General features: G+C 27.3%; 1 protein-coding gene and 1 long non-coding RNA gene across 3 annotated transcripts in view; one reads left to right on the forward strand and one right to left on the reverse strand.

Moving 5' to 3' along the window:
* LOC100205615 (large ribosomal subunit protein eL28) overlaps window positions 1-16,989 on the reverse strand; it is a 102,451-nt gene that overhangs the window by 8,363 nt on the left and 77,099 nt on the right. The gene's annotated exons all lie outside the window — the stretch shown is intronic.
* LOC136091531 (uncharacterized) lies at window positions 12,532-13,882 on the forward strand. Its single transcript, XR_010644052.1, has 3 exons — window positions 12,532-12,688; window positions 13,102-13,223; window positions 13,746-13,882. It is a non-coding gene; the product is annotated as an uncharacterized LOC136091531 (long non-coding RNA).

Raw genomic sequence — 16,989 nt, forward strand, 5'->3', positions numbered from 1 at the left:
TATATATATATATATATATATATATATATATATATATATATATATATATATATATATATATATATATATATATATATATATATATATATATATATATATATGTATATATATATATATATATATATATATATATATATATATATATATATATATATATATGTCTACACACACATATATATATATGTATATATATATATATATATATATATATATACATATATATATATATATATATATATATATATATATATATATATATATATATATATATATATATATATATGTGTGTATATATGTATATATATCTATAAACTTAAATTTAAAAACTATAAAACCTGCAGTTTGTACTGCTAAAATAAACAATAAATGATTAAACTAATTGTAATTTATCTTTTGTTTTGTCTTAGTTAAAATATAATTCAATTACAAAATGCGATTATTTGTTTCCCTTGCATACAAGGCCGACGAGAAATTTAAAATCCTTATTAATAACTATGCTAAATATAATTCTGGTTACAAAAATATAATAAAAATGGTAACCAAATGAAGCGTCTTTTTCTCAGTCTCAGCGCAAAAGAAGTATAATGGATTAGCTGGAGGGTAAACGAAGCCGAAAATTGTGGTACAGTCTTTGTAGTATAATTTGTAAAAATTTGTAAACTTAAAAAGCTGTAATCAAAGTGGACTCTCTTAAAAGTTGACAGAATATATCAAGAACCAATCAGAACAAAAATTACGATCAAGGTAAAGTAATCGTTTTATGAATACCTCTATATTAGGTATAAACATCAAGTTTTAATCTCGTATATAGTTTTAACTTTATCTTTTGCCTCCCCGTTATAAGTTTGTTACGTTCCTAAAGACCGTGTTTTCAAAAGGATTTTGCTAAATTTCTCCAGGATTTTTTTTTTGCGCTGTATTTTTGCAGCATTTTTGCAGGATTTAAAAACATCTAGCTGTATTTTAATACAGCTGCATGTTTTTAAATCCTGCAAAAATGCTTTTAAATCCGGAATAAAAAATAACTTTTTCGGAAATAACATTTCCGTCAAAAAATACTACCAATTCTAATGGAGACCAACTCAATTTTTATCTAAAAATTTGTTAACTGACCTTTCAAAGAACACAACATGAAAAATAGATATCAACTAACCACGGTTATCACGGATCTTGATAATGCCAACATGCTGACTCAGGAACGCACTAATATAGGTAAATAGCGTACACATCAAGGTACCCCGTGATGCAAAATTTGAAATATTTTAATGTTATCAACGGTAAAAAATTTAAATAATCAAACTGAGTGAAAATTTGACTTCATAGTGCGCCAATAAACACACCTGAAGATTAAGAACAATTCTATATAATATGATAAAATTAATGCAAATGGCATAACTGCTAATTAAACCCTACAACGTTACCAATTACTGTCATATTCGGTCAATAATTTCAAAATAATGGCTGCTTGAGTGTTCCCCAATGCAATACCAACAATTCCTATTATAGTTTTTTTTTTTAATGTTTTGTTTACATATGACGTAATATATATAAGTTACATATTTTTCAAATACAAGCAAGGCTTCTAAAAGAAGATCACAATGATCTTATCGAAGCCTTTTACAATAGAAAGTACGAAAAATATTTTAAAAAACACCTTTTTACATTAAGAGTACGTAAAAAATAACATAAAAACAATAAATCGTACTTAGATAAGTAAAAATAAATTGTAAACAAGTATAAAACAAAACTTGAACATACATGACAATAAAAATTATTTTTTTATCACAAAATAAGTTAAAAATATTCTAAGATATTTTCAATAGAGAGAATGAGATCTTTTAATTTATTTTTAAAAACAATGTAAGTTAGTTTAAATCGAAATTAGGCAAAATAGTTTTGTTACAGAGATGAACTGCACGATAAGTGGTACAAAATTGATTTAATTCAGTTCGACAGAGTGGTTTATTTAAATAATTATTATTCCTCATGTTAAACTTGCTTAATTGTTTCATATAAAAAGGTCTTTAAAAATTAAAGGAGATAAATCATACTTCCACATAAAAACAAAAGATACATTTTTATATACGTTCAGTTTATATATATCGAGGATTTTCATTTTATTAAAAAATATTGAGGAATGTGCGAACCGATCCGCAGAATAGAGACATTGTAACTTGCTTTGGCCTGTGCTATCCCAGGCAATAACTCCATTTTTGGAGAGCGGGTGGAAAAAAAATCCGTTTTGTTTTGCTTTCATTTAATGTTAATTTGTTACTTTTAAAGCATTTAGATATGTTTTGAAGTTTTTTGTTCATCATGGAGAATAATAGATAGATGTCACTGTTAGAGAGAAATAAGTTTGTGTCATCAGCAAACGTAATTCTTAGAAGATTTGATGCTTTATGCAAGTCGTTGATATATATTAAAAACAAAAGAGGGCTTAAAATAGAACCTTGCAAAACACCACAGGAAACATTTAAAAACTGTTTATGATTAAGTTAATTACAAGGAACAAATTATTTTCTGTTAGATAAATAACTTTGAAACCATTTAATTACTCTTTCATCTATTCCGTAATAATTAAGTTTATAAAGCAAAATTTCATGATCGACAGTATCAAATGCTTTTGTAAGATCAATAAAAATTCCTAATGTGAATTGAGATTTTTCAAAAGAATTGGAAATTTTCACGTACCAACTAAGTAATTGCATGCTCAGTTGAGTTATTTTTTTTAAAGCCAAACTGATCTAAAATTATGTTACCATTGATTTCATTCGGTCCAACTACTTTTCTTTTTTTTTAGTATTTTAAAGGCCTTTTCGAACTCATCAAATTTTAACTCTTTAGATAACTCATCCGAGTGAATGCAATTATCCATCGGTACTAAGAAATCATTAAATGAGGCTTCAGTGTTAGGAATTAATTTAGATAGTTTAGAGCTAATTTCAACAAAGAATTTATTAATTCGTGAGCCATTGTTTAAAAATTTTTTTTTTGATGAGGAGGCTACTTATGGGTATTACCTTCTCCCAACTCTATAACTCCAAAACACGAACCTTGACGAACAAGGCCGCTGCGCGGAGAAACAAGTTGATTTATGAAATTATTTATATTATTGTTATCCACTTTGATCGTGTGTGGCAGGGTACCTGAGGTATGGCTTTGATTTACCGGTAATTTCTTTTATTATTTCCCAGGAGCGTTTACAATTATTTTTGCTTTAATGATAATTTTAGAATTGTAATGTTTTTTTAAGTTTTTTCAAACTTCTTTAATAAGATTTTTGTAGTCTTTGTATACTTTCGAAAGTATACAAAGACTACAAAAATCTTACACTTAATCTTAAAATTTACACACACATGTGTGTGTAAATTATATTAGTGTATTTTACAAATAGAGTGTTCAATGTTCTTAAAGAACAGAGCAATATTAAATGCCCTGCTAAATAATAACATTTCCAAAAAATGTATGCTATGTTTGCAAGAAAAATTTGAAATAATTACTCATTTAAATTAGGAAAATTTATTAAATTAAAAATTTGAATTAATTTCTAAATGTAAACACGAAAATAAATACCTTTAAAAAAATTATAAAAACAAATGACCAAATTAAATTATCCCCATTCCTAAGAAATTTATTTAATAATTACTTTCTGTCATTTCCCGTTAACCAAAAAAATATAGTAATTTAAAAAAATTATTTTTATTTTTTGTTATAATAACACTGTACAACAACGAAAAAAAAACCGGAAATGCCATTGATGTCCGTTTTGTTGTGTGACCCACCAATTTGGTTAAATTCACATTTTCAAATTTTCGATTTTCACTATGAAAGTTGTCAATGTGATTTTTAATATATTTATTAGCAGTTGTTTATGATTTATTTATTACCATTTCTTTATCATATACCTATTTGCATTTGTTTAACCTTGTATTAGACTAAATGTAAGTCTGTTTTATTTTAGATAAACTACAGTTAGCAAAGTAATATATAGATATAATACAGTGTATATTGAAACAAGAAATGTCCAGAACTTGTAAAAATCAAGCCGAAAACTTTTGTTACATTTGTGGCAAACTGACTTTAAAGAGATGCAGACGAATATTGACACCACATGTGAAAAAACTGTATGAACTATACTTTGGTTGCAAAGTCAGCGACCAGGATAAGAACTGGGCGCCTCATGCATGCTTTGTGAGGTGCGCTAGTTTACTATCGTCGTGGGCGAACAGGACTGGTGGAGGACCAACATTTGGGGTGCCAATGGTGTGGCGTGAACCCCAAAATCATTGCTCAGATTGCTATTTCTGTTCTGTTAACATATCAGGTCGCAATTCTAAGGGTAAGAAAGCTATTGTGTACCCAAATCTACCTTCAGCTATTCGTCCTGTTCCTCATTCGGCTGAACTCCCTGTTCCTGAACCTCCATCGGAAATCCCAAACACGGACAGTTCTGATTCAGACGAGGATACTGATGACGATGATAGTTACGAGTTGCCAGAAAATACAGAGCATAAACCCCACTTCATAACAGGATCTGACCTGAAAGATCTTGTTCGAGATTTGTATTTAACAAAGCAACAGAGTGAATTGCTGGCTTCACGTCTCCAGGAGTGGCATCTGTTGGCTGGTGATGCAAGAGTGTCGTCATTTAGAAAGCGATCACGGGAACTGCAGCAATACTTCTCTATGGATGAAGAACTTTGCTTCTGTAATGACATAAGTGGATCGTTTGATGATCTAGGAATACAATACGATTCATCTATGTGGAATTTGTTTATTGACGCATCACTTTATAGTATTAAGGCAGTATTACTGCATACTGGAAATGTGCTGCCTTCCATTCCCATAGCACATTCGGTAACCCTGAGGGAAAGCTATGTGAATATATTTCTTATTCTGGACAGAATTAAATACAGAGATCACAGATGGTCCATATGTGCAGATTTGAAAGTTGTTGCTATACTAAATGGATTGCAGGCTGGTTTTACTAAGTACATGTGTTTCCTCTGCAAATGGGACAGCAGGATGAAATCAGAACATTATATGAGGTAATGTTGGCCACAACGAGAAACATTTGAGGTTGGTTCCCATAACGTCATTCATGAACCTCTTGTGGATAAAGAGAAGATCATCTTGCCCAATCTTCACATCAAGCTTGGAATCATGAAACAGTTTGTGAAGGCGTTAGATCACGACAAACCAGCATTTCAGTATTTGCAGACCGAATTTCCTAATATCAGTGACACCAAAATTAAAGAGGGCATTTTCGTGGGGCCCCAAATACGTGAACTGATGCTGGATGAAACGTTTTCGGGAACGATGGATCAATATGAACTTGCAGCATGGATGCATTCAAACGGGTGTGCCAGGGATTTCTTGGAAAACATATTGCACCAAATTACGCTGATTTGGTAGACAGATTAATTGCATCCTATCAACAACTGGGTTATAACATGTCGCTGAAGCTCCACTTTCTTCATTCCCATCTTTCCTTCTTCTCTGTCAATGGAGATGTATATGATGAAAATGGCGAGCGCTTTCATCAGAGCATTGCCACAATAGAAAGCAGATACAAGGGAAAGTGAAGCCCCGCCATGCTTGCAGATTACTGCTGGAATTTGCAGCGCGATGAACCCGATGCAGCATTCAAACGCCAGGCTAAATACAATTAAATACAAGTAAACAATTTGTGTTAAAAGTGATTATACACATGTTCATTCACTTATTCATATGTATAGAAAAATGCATCTTACGTTACATCTTTAAATCGTTATTACAAAAAATTGTGACGTGCTACAGCATAACTGATTACATATTTGGAATCAGCACGTCTGAATTAATAAAGATAACCTAATTTGGTTCTTGTTTTTTTCAAAAAGTTAAAAATTGTTGTACAGTGTAATTTATAACTTCTTGTAAAATAATTTTTTCTATAAATTGAATTTTTTTTTAGATTTAGTAACTCTTCCTGATGATCCAGCAATGGCGAAACTTAAAGTTGAAGAAAAAAGTTAGATAAGTCTTTTTTACTAATTTATATATATATATATATATATATATATATATATATATATATATATATATATATATATATATATATAGAGAGAGAGAGAGAGAGAGAGAGAGAGAGAGAGCCACATCGGAAAAGAGTACCATAGCAACAGGTTACAAAAGTTTAATGATTAAGATTTTCTTTTAACCCTGCAAAAAAAATTGAATCCTCATATAAGCAAAAAATACAAAAAAAGATAAAAGGTTCATCTTGCTGAATAAATTTAAATTAAAAAATTTCTACGCTCAAAAATATTTTAAAAAAGGTTTAAAAATTGTAAACAAAAACACTAATGTTGCTTTAACTGAAAGTAGATATTATTCACAATCAGAGGTCTTGTATTTTATTTGAAAAATTTCTTCGTACAGCTGCAAGTTATTTTCAAAATAATTTCATGAAAAAATTAGCAAAAAACCTATATAATTATCTAAAATTGAACAAACTACTCGTTGTCAATGATTAGTTTTTATAATGCTGTTACCGTAGCCATTTTAAAAATTCTTTAATAAATGTAATTCCACTGCGCATGCGTATAATAACTTTCCTCTTGCAAACGACCGTGCGTGTTTATTGATAAGTCTCTCTTAAGAAATCAACTCAAAGTAAGGAAGATTAAGATTTGAAGTAGTATTTAAATCTTTTTCAGTTTTTTCCAGCTTACAGTTAAACAAATTATGTTTAAAAAATTGTTGGTTTCTTGTAACAAATTGAGGAGATTTTCAAAATTGCGGTTTAGGCTTCTGATATTTATATGAAGAATTCTAAGTTGATCAAAATTATAGTTTTTGTATTTTTATAAAAAAATTATTCTAATTTGTTAGAATAGTAATATGAATAATCCGTAATAATGTCATTGAAATAATTAATACCTGGATCTAAATTTTCATCAGATGAGAAGTGTCTCATTTCTGAAAAATTAAAAGTAAACGATTTAAATGACATTTTTGATTTGTTTCAGTCATTTTGATTTGTTTCAGACATTTTTGTTGTGTTATAAATTAGAAGAACTTTCTTAACACTGTATGTTAAAAAATTACTTTTTATGATCTCTAAAAAAAAAAAAAAGAATCAAACTTTAGAATAGCGTATTTACAGGGCGTACTAAAATAACAGGTCACCTCATCGCGCAATGGCTCGAAAAATGTGGAGGCCATTTTGTTTGGATGCTTTTAACTATTAGATTAATTTTTTCTAAATTTTAAATATCTATTTAAAAATTCATGTAACGATACTGATTATTTAAGTCTTACTCAAAAAGTACAGCCCGATTAAATAAAAGACTAAGGATAAGAAGACTTAATATAACGCCTAGCTTATAATAAAGAAGTCAATATTTTTACTACAAAAACGCTTATAAAACAGAATTGATAGTTTTGAAAAAAGCAGTTCAAAAACAACTGACATTAATAAATGGTAATAAAATGTATTTATGTACATTAAAATATTGACAGCAAGAGTTTAAAAGTAAAAATATAAATTACCAATTTTTAAACAAAATATCATCTAAAATTAAAACGCAAACTTTGTTTAGTATGTTTATTCACAAAAGCTAACATAACAGTTTTAAAGCTTTAATTTTGGTTTCCTTGTCTGACGCAGGTGAATGCATATAGCAATAATTGTTAAATAAAATATTTGTAAGAATGACAATGGTTTGTAGTAATTTTGGTGAAATCATAAGTACATGCAATATCCATAAATAAACAGGACATAGAATATCTACAAAAGTTTGATGTGCTAACATAATTAAACAGAATGTAACTCAAGAATTCACAATATGTATCATTGGGTATTTTTAGGCCACCACAGTCTAAGGCAGATGTAAAATTTCCATAGGTACCATAATACAAAAAAGTGTCATCATCATCTTCACTGCCTTTTCAAGAAATATATCCTGCTATGTAAACTAACGATGACTTAATATCAAATGGAAGTTGATCTAAAAGTTTATGTAAACGATTAAACATCTCACACTCATCCTCTGAAAGTTTATGAAAGCAGTTATCATAGGCATGGGCAGATGAAACAGCAGCACTCGAAATGTTAATAACTTCTGAAGAACTAGTTTGGTTTTGCTGATATTCCACTTTTCAATTACTTATTGTGTATTTATAAAATAAGTTCCCCCACTACCTTGTCTGAGCTTTCCAAATGCTCTTTTTGTATGATCTGTTGTAAAATTCCCAAGCAATATATACATATGAGAGTTGTTTAACAAATATTTACTGAATTCAACTAAACCGTTACATGTTTGATATAATGCATTGCTTGTGTCCATGGTTATACTTTTAATTCTCTTTCCTTGAATCATTGTTGACTTTAGCATTCCAGAAAACTAAATTAAATCATTAAGTCGTAAATTATCAACTGATGATATGGGATCTCGTAAGTAGTCCTTTAAGTGGATTCCTTCAGACGGACTTTTTATGTTGACTTTTTTCCAAAACTGAACCAAGTTAAGAAAATAATAGTTCCATCAATATCATCATCTTTCATAATTTGATGACATTTTAATGCATTTATAGTCTCTTCACAAAATACTTTCAAACATGCATTAACGTTTTATTTCTCAATCAGTCTTGGGTTAGTAGCAACATAAGTCAGCTTCAACATTTTAACCAGCTCCATTTAGATTTTACCAGACTTCTCAGTTATCTAATTATTTCGTATACACTTCAATAAATACACAAAATCAAAAAGTAAAAAAATGCCATCATTTGTTAATTATGGATATAAGCAATCAAATCGTTTGAAAAATGCTTGATTTTTTCTGTTATTATCATTAATTATAGAATTAACTTTTGCATTTGCCTTCTTAATTTGATTGATTAGGATAAGAGTTTGATCATATACAAAATCTAAGTCTAAATTATTTACTAAAATTTACTGGTAACATTTTAGTTAAAAATTTTGGTCCCCATGAAAACATACAAACGTGGAAGCCAATACAGCTTTTGCAAGATTTGATTCGTCATTTACTGCTTTACCAAACAACTGTTCCATGATAAGTAAGGATAGGTTTAACATAAATTTCATCTAGTAATAGTATAGTTTTTGACCATATTTATGACTTGCATTTTGTATGCGTTTACATGCAATATTGTGTTTGAATAAACACCATATTGTGTAATATTGTGTTTGAATAAACACCATGCACCAAATGTTGACAAATATTCGTACTGCAACTAAGATTATACCTAAAGATTTTTATTTTGTTGTAGTTTATTTTACTTTCGATATATTTTTTTTATTTCAGTTGTTTAAAACTATATGGTTGGAGCATGATCTTATATGTATCATATCGGTCCAGTTAAACACATTTTTTTACATTTTGTTTACTTTCTTTTTACTGTCTGAAATACTCAGTTGTATTAAATGTCAGAAGCTCTAAATTAGAGTTGAGATTTTACCGATCGTTTACGGGTAAAATACCAGTAAATACCTTACTAATATTTACTGTAAATATTGTTGTTTAATTAATGCTCAAAATGCTTTAAATATTTTAAAGTTGTTAAAAAATGCTTGACAAATTAAGCTTTAGTTGCCCATAGATATTTTTTAATGGTTTTTCTCTAATTTTATTCATTTTTCATTTATGAAGAAACTAAAATAAATGATTATTTAATTTGGTTTCTTTAACTAAATTTACCGTTTGCGGTAAAAAACGGGTCTTTGTGTTTTAAGAAGACAAAATCAAGTACACTTTATGGAAAACCATTAAATTTAATTGACGAAAATAATTAAATTTTATTGTTTTTTCAAAAACCAAAAACGAAAATTGATAGACTAGAATGTTTTTAAAACATTTGTAATGTTTTAATTTTAATGTGAATATTTTTATTTTTTTATATTTATAAAAATAAAAACATCTGAATGTTTATATTTTTATTTTTTTACTGTTTACATGCTTTGACTGAAAAGAATGTAAAACTTGCGTTGAATGCAACTATATCGGCTGACATATAGGAAGAATATACGAGGAGTTTTGCTAGATCGACTGACAAATAGGTATAGCATGCGACGAGTGCTGCTATATCAACGGAAGGTTTTGGTTTGGGCAGAAAATCTATGATTTAAAATTTTTTTTTTTTGAAGTTAAATAACATTTTCCGGTCTTCTAAATTAATTATGTATATGAATATTAGAAATGATAACTATTTTCATACAAAATACAATAACTTTTATTGCAAGTGCAAACAAATATTAACTACAAACAATGATTGTTGAGTAAAAACAGTGAAACAAAAACTAAACATAAAAAAATGTAAAAGATAAAATGTAGAAAAAAAGGTTAAATTTAGTAGAGAATAAATGTAAAAAAAAAAAAAAATAACATTAGAAATTTAGGAGAAAAAAATGTCAGCTATGCTTTCAATGCAAATGTTATTCTACATAAACTTATAAATAAAATAAAGTTTTCAAGTGTGTTTTATCTAAATTATCAAAGCTATTGTTTTTATATTAACAACGTTAGAATATACAGTAAAACCTTAGTTTGAATATAAGAATAACACAAAAATTGTTTCAAGCTTACAAAAAAATAATTTCGTGAATAGTCACGTTCAACAAAACATTCATTTTTTTTGAAAAATTTGTTTTCCATTTATTCTATTTTCTTCAACTCGTAAAATTTGCTTTTGCAATGCAACTAGTTTAGCAGAAAGTTTTGCGTTTTTTCAAACACTTGTCAATCTTTTCAACCATTATTATGAAAATCTTGCATTATTTTAAACAGTAGTCAATCTTTTCAACCATTATTACGATACAACTGGTAACTTTAATAAAAAGTGCACGGACTAAAATGTGAACTCTCACGGTTCGAACCTACTCTCATGCATCGTGTTCCAATACAATATGCGTTAACTAAAGCTAGAATAGCAAACACGCAGAACAAAACCACCGCCAACACAAACATTTCTAAATCGGTTTTAAATCTATTACAACTTTTTATTTAACTGATAACTCATTTGTTTACTTCGTTTTTCGTATTTTTTTGTTTGAATGTTTTCGTATTTTTTGTTTGAAATAATATCTAGCGCTGACTTTCAAAAAATTCTCTGTGTTTCACTTATTAATTTTTTTATTCGTTTATAACTATCACATAACTAACTTACACATAACAAAATTTAGAATGTTTCTAGTTATTCAAGAATACAATTGGTTTTTATAAAAGAATACTATATTAATAATATATAAAACGGTATAACAGTAGAATTTGGCAAATACAAAATAAAACCACTTTTCAATCAAAATAAATCATATTCAGCGCAATTATTAAAATACTCAATACAAACACGCAATTTATTACTTAATATAATACAATAACATGATTTTTTTAAATATATTTGTTCAGACCGTTAAAGTATAATACAGTTGAACTATGTTTCAGTTTTTTTAAAGATAAAAAAGTCGTTATTTTAACGGTTTTTTTAATTTTAATCAAATTTTACAAATCGCGGCGTTAACTTTAGCAAAAAAATCTTTTAACGCGAATTTATCAATGTTCGCGCGCCCGTTTTAAAATTCGTTTAGTTTTAAGTATCATTTAGACTGGAATTTTTCTACGTTTAATCCAGTCTATAGTTAATTAAATAACTAAGATTTATGGATATTTTGTTCAAAAAGTAAATATTTTAATGTGTCAATATGTTAAACATAAATTACATTCTTTGTTTGTGGAAGAACATATTTTTATTTACGCATTAATCGTATTATTTTAGGCCTTACAAATATGCCTGAAAAAAGGTGCTCCATAAACCGTTATGCTACCTCTTCCATGCACATTGTTAAATATCTAAAAAGGGCACTCGGATTTTGATCTTTCTTTTTAGATAGAGATTTTAAAAGTTAATTTGCATTTCTTGAGATATTTGATTTTTTCTTGCTAAAATTGACATTTTCAACGTTCAAAAAGCCTTAAAACCTAAAATATTAAATCATTTTTAAAATCTCTAACTAAATATTATCCTAACACACCAAAGATCATTTATGAAAATTTTTTTATAAATGTAGTGGAAGTGAAGTATCAGTTTATCTTTAATTTTTCCATGTGATTTTCCAGAAAAATTATTGGCAGCCATTTTTTTTTTTTTTTGTATTTTGATAAAATTTTAAAATTTTAAATAATATTACAAAATAATATTGCAAAATTTTTCGAAATAATATTCTTTTTTTTCGTGTTTGTATAAATTACAAAGTTTATAATTAGGCAGTTAAAAAGTTTTATTTTTAAGATTTAAGATTTTTAAGATTTAAGTAAAAAAAAAAATTCTTTACAAATCTCTCAACTTGCAATGTGCATCCAGGAAATGGAATCAGATCATTCAAAAAAGCAATTTAATTTTTTTTATTTTATCATATTAAGATATATATATATATATATATATATATATATATATATATATATATATATATATATATATATATAGTATTAAAATATTTTAACGCAAATATATATTTTTATCTCATTCTGGCTTAGTGGGAAAAAAAGAAACTGCTCAAAAATTTCTGGTCATTCATCAAAATGTGATAGTAAACGTTCCTTTAATGAGTCATTCAAGACTAAACTAATAAGTAATTTTAATCGTGAAAAAGAAGGTTTATCTATATTGCAAGAAATATTGAAAACTAAAGGTTAAAAGTTTATTTCAATATATTTATTACTCACTAAATTTATTTTCACTTTTAAACTCTATATATAAATAATGAGGGATAGTTAAAGCAAAGGTTGTTAGCTTAATATGATCGATATAAGAAAAAAAAAAGGTATTAAAATTTAAAAAAATTCATTACAATAATAGTAGAATTAACAAATACAAAAATAATAATAAACTATTGATTAAATAGTATTAAATAATGATAATTTAAAGTTGTTACTTCAGTTTTAGTAGTTATAATACTTAAATAGTTTTTATAAAATAGAGGCCAAAAAAGTTACAGTAATAGTAAAAATTATTCTTATGTTTATATAAATATGTATTATTATATGAGTAACAATAAAAGAGGGTAATGTTTTTTTTTTTAGAGACAGCATTTAATATTTTTAGAAAAAATTCAACAAAAAGAAATAGAGTATCAAAGCAGTTGCGGAAAATCAATTTTACAGAGTCAAAAAAACAATGAGTTACATAATGCTTATGAGAAATTGCAACGTTATTAAATTAAATAAGTGAGTTTTAATTTTGAAAGTTTTAAATAGTTCCTAGTTAATAATTTCTTATATACAAATTGCTACTTTAAATGAAATAAGCAGCAATTTGTATTATAGTTTAATAATTATTGTTTCTTTTAACCCTTTGAAGCCCATATTAGACTAAGCACATTTTAAAAACATGACCTGAATGATCTGTGTAAATACACCATATTGAAAATATCGGACACCAGCGTCCCATAGTTGTTACATGGTTAAATAACACTATGTATAAAGGGTTAAATAACACTATATATTGTGATAGTGGTGTAGTGGTAAAGTGCTCTGAATAACAAAAAAAAAAAATTGTTTCATTTTTTCCAAACAACTTTTCCTGTCTTTTTTATTTATTTTTTCTAGTATCATTTTTTTTCTAATATTGATCATATCAATCTAACAACCTATGATTTTATTATCCCTCGTATTTATTGATAGATAAAAGTGAAAATAAATTTAGTGAGTAATTTTATGGAAATTTATTTATTTTTTAACTTAATTTAGCAATTTACAAAACCAAAGGATTTTTAAAAGTAAACTTAATATCCACTTGCTTAGCATGTGTTCAACTTGCTTAGTGTAAGTTAATGTTTTACTTATACTGATTATTTATTTATAAAGTTAGAATATTTGTTGTTGGTAAAAAAAAAAAAATATTAAACAGAAAGAAGTAGAACTACAAAATCTTTGTGAAAAATTGTGAAAATAATTTTGTCGTCAAAAAAAAAGTTTTTTAGTCAAAAAAATGATGGACTACTGACAAGTTATAAGCAAGTTTCTATTCTATTTGAGAAGAAAGGTTATGCACAAACAAGAAAACTTTATTGCAGAATAAATGCTAAAGGAGCACAGACAAAGCATGCAATGAAAGAAGCTGTTGCCACAAAGTACACGACAATAGAAATCACTATGTTGTTAAATTCTCTGATGATGGAGCTCCTGAATCAAAAGAAAAAACTATGTCTATTTAAGCACTGTCATTTTTAAACTTTCGTGAAAGAATTCAAAGCCACCACTATCTTCTGCATGCAGTAACAGCTGGGGAAAAGGATGACATATGCAAGATACTTTAGAGACAACACACTGATGAAATGTTGCTTATTGAATGAAACTCATTTAGTATCAACAATGAAAAATCGACATTTGAATTCATACCATCGGTTGATACTGCATGGATAGTATTTGCCAGTTATTGTTTATCATGCAGTGTAACTTACCCATTACCATTTGCAAACGTGCATAAAAATCAACTTAATAAACATGGTGCAACAATTAGTCGTGATAGTGATACAACATATACAGTGCCCAAATCATGGAAAATTGAAATGAAAAAGTTCGAGCATTTTAAAAAACGTTTTCTTCTACTTCAAAAGAAAAGTTGCAGCACAAAGTGATATTAGAATTTATGTCTAGCAATGGGATTAGGCAGCTAGGTGATCCTGTGATTGGTGAGTTTGCTGATCGATTTCAGCCAGAACCTCTACATTTAGAAATCAACAGTTGGCAATATTTGCTTGGTAATATTTTAATCTTCAATTTTAGCATAGTCATCAGAATAAACAGTCGGGGAAAAAAGGCAGTTTCTATTGCTATACCGTTTTATGTTGAAACTCGTAACAATGACCCGCTGAAGGTGAGAGTAATTTTAAATAAAGTTTTGTTTACCACAAAAAGGTAAACAAAACTTTATTCAACATTACTCGCCTTAAGAGTTTGAACTAAAGATTGGTTTTGAGATTTAATGCGAGTAGTTTTAAAAAAATGTTAATATGAATCATTTTTCTAATCTGTTAAAAAAGATTAACTTGTTATAAAGAATATATATATATATATATATATATATATATATATATATATATATATATATATATATATATATATATATATATATATATATATATTAGTTATCTTCACTTTTTTTCAGATGACTGTAAAATGGTTTGTATGTACATTTTGTTGTGTCAGTTGATCAAAAATCAATACCAATGTGGATTGTTTTTTGTTTTTTGACACAAAAATTTGAAATTTTGTAGAAATATTTTATTCTTTAACTTTTGGAAAGAAAGTATTTTTTGTATGATTGGATTTTCCTACTCATCAAAAGTAAGAAGCAATTTGTATTATCGGTAAGATTTTCAAGTTACCTTTACTTTTTATGTTGTGTAGTAAACTTAAATACATTGTATTAATACAATACTACATAAATAAATTGTATTAATACAATGTATTTAAGTTTGATTATTTTGAATAATTATTTAATTATTATTGGTATTATTTGTTAAATTTTTTTACTAGCTTCAAAATTCTGAAATTACTTTACTGTTTATGATATCATAATATTTTAGACATGTTGCGTGTTGGACGAAAGTAAAAACCATTAATTTAATTACAAATAAATCGTAATTACAAATAAATCAAACAAATAAAAAAACAAAAACGCAAATTTAATTGACCAGAATGTTTTAAAAACATTCTGAATGTTTTTAACAATATAAACAATGTTTTTATTTTTATTTTTTTTAATAAAATGTTTTTGTTTTTAATTTTTTTAATAAAATGTTTTTATTTTTATTTTTTTTTACTGTAAATCATGCACTGAGTGTTGCTACATCGACTATCTTATAGCCTGACTCGCAAGGGAGTGCTGCTACATCAACTGACAAATAGCCTGACTCGCAAGGGAGTGCTGCTACATCAACTGACAAATAGCCTGACTCGCAAGGGAGTGCTGCTATATCTACTATCTTTTAGCCTGGCCCGCAAGGGAGTGTTGCTACATCGACTGAGGGTTTGGTTGGGGCAGGCAGTCTCTCAATTAATAAAAAAAAATAATTCCGGTCTTGAATTTTAATTTTTACCTTTTGTCAACAAAATATGGAAAAAACTTTCGGACAACATCTACGGGTTGTATATATATACATACATATATATATAGAACCCTTAGATGTTGTCCGAAAGTTTTTTCCATATTTTGTTGACAAAAAGTAAAAATTAAAATGCAAGACCGGAATTTTTTTTTTTATAATGATAAACTGCCTGCCCCAACCAAACCCTCAGTCGATGTAGCAGCACTCCCTTGCGGGTCAGGCTATTTGTCAGTCAATGTAGCAGCACTCCCTTGCGAGTCAGGCTATTTGTATGTCGATGTAGCAGCACTCCCTTGCGAGTCAGGCTATTTGTCAGTCGATGTAGCAGCACTCCCTTGCGAGTCAGGCTATAAGATAGTCGATGTAGCAACACTCCGCGCATGATTTACAGTAAAAAAAATAAAAATAAAAACATTTTATTAAAAAAAATAAAAATAAAAACATTTTATTAAAAAAAATAAAAATAAAAACATTGTTTATATTGTTAAAAAACATTCAGAATGTTTTAAAAACATTCAGAATGTTTTTAAAAACATTCTGGTCAATTAAATTTGCGTTTTTGTGGTTTTTTTATATAACAATTAATTTGTAATTAAAGTTTTGACTTTCGTCCAACACGAAAATGTTGGACGAAAGTCAAAAGTAATTAAAAGTGACGTATGTGTTGGCGTAAGAATCACTTTTTTCCTTCCGCTCTTCCCAAAGACAACAAACTATAGATCTATACATATATATATATATATATATATATATATATATTTATATATATATATATATATTTATTTATATATATATATATATATATATATATATATATATATATATATATACATATATATACATATAAATATATATATTATACATATATATATATATATATA

Source organism: Hydra vulgaris, chromosome 15 (assembly GCF_038396675.1).
Source record: "Hydra vulgaris chromosome 15, alternate assembly HydraT2T_AEP".
NCBI classification, from domain to species: Eukaryota; Metazoa; Cnidaria; class Hydrozoa; order Anthoathecata; family Hydridae; genus Hydra; species Hydra vulgaris.